General features: G+C 34.9%; 1 long non-coding RNA gene across 1 annotated transcript in view; it reads right to left on the reverse strand.

The window, feature by feature from the left end:
* The window catches only part of LOC102193751 (uncharacterized), a 2,869-nt gene that overhangs the window by 1,172 nt on the left and 346 nt on the right, over positions 1–1,351 (reverse strand). The gene's annotated exons all lie outside the window — the stretch shown is intronic.

The raw sequence follows: 1,351 nt of genomic DNA on the forward strand, positions 1-1,351 counted from the left end.
GTTGATGGAGTTGTTTTTTTTTTTTGCACTAATAAAATTGTGGAGTTGTAAAGTATTTTGTCTAGTGTCAATTATATCGTCAGTTATATCGTTATTGCAAATTTTCAAATGTATATCGTGATAAATATTTTTGGTCATATCTAATTTCTAATTTTAAATTCTAATTTAAAAATCCAATTAGGATTTAATAAATAGATATTGCATTATTCAAACTATAATTGATTTGAATCAGAGAAATCAATTGTTTAAACCCACCCCTAATATCAACAACATAGAGCTGATACTCTTATACCCTCACTGGCCACTTTATGTCTGCTCAACAATGCAAACAAAGTAGATAAATTTAATAGGCTAATCACATGGAACCAACTCAGTGCATTTTGTCATGTAGACTTGGTTAAGTTTTATATTATACATGACATGGTTGTTGGTGCCAGGCACGCTGGTTTGATTTTCTTGGGATGCTCAGCACATCAAACCTTGAAGCAGATGGACTACAACAAAAGAAGACCATAGTGGGTGTCACTAAAGTCTGCTAAGAACAGGAAAATGAGGCAACAATTCACACCAAATCGTTGCCTTGGCAGACAAAAGATTGAAAATATGTTTTCTGGTCTGACAAGTCGCTACTTCTGTTGTGATATTTGAACGGTCAGAGACTGGTGGAAGCAGCATAAAATGCTGGATCCATCCTGCCTTGTATCAATGGTTCACGGTTTGATGGTCAATAATCCAGGTAAGGAAATCCCATAAGGTTTATTGAGTTCATCTGTACATAACATTTTTCAGTGGGAAAAGTATGGATGAGAAATTAAACTATTCACCCACTGAAAATGCTGCATCCAAATAAAATGAATCAACTTTTAAACAACATGGTGTATCTGAGTAATGTCCAGCCCTTTAGAAACCACAGTTTTCCAACAGGGTAACACCATGTCACATGTCAGCTCAAATCACCACTACACAAAATATTCCCTCTAATATATCCTTTTGTATATTAGAAGTGTGTTGTAAAGGAGAATGCATTTTTTAAGTAACATATGCTCCATGCAGGTGTTAGAAAATGTCCACCTAGATTTTGAGATGCCCTACATGAAAAGTCCCTCCCGGCTGGAAATATTTACCTTTCACAAAGGACAGCATGTATACTTCTGTGGTCATGCAAGAAATGTTTACATTATTCTTATTTTTCAGAAATAGATAAGATATTCTCGGGCCAGATGACTCACTAATTTTAGCTAAAAAAGACTTTTAAAAAAAGGCAAACGCCACTGTAATTCTGCGGGAAAAAACAATGAAAAGTTTGAACTAAATACACATTTGTTTGTTGGACCATTAGGAACCGCGAGAA

This window comes from Pundamilia nyererei, unplaced genomic scaffold, assembly GCF_000239375.1.
Source record: "Pundamilia nyererei isolate P.nyererei 1_Seehausen unplaced genomic scaffold, PunNye1.0 scaffold00034, whole genome shotgun sequence".
Lineage (NCBI taxonomy): Eukaryota > Metazoa > Chordata > Actinopteri > Cichliformes > Cichlidae > Pundamilia > Pundamilia nyererei.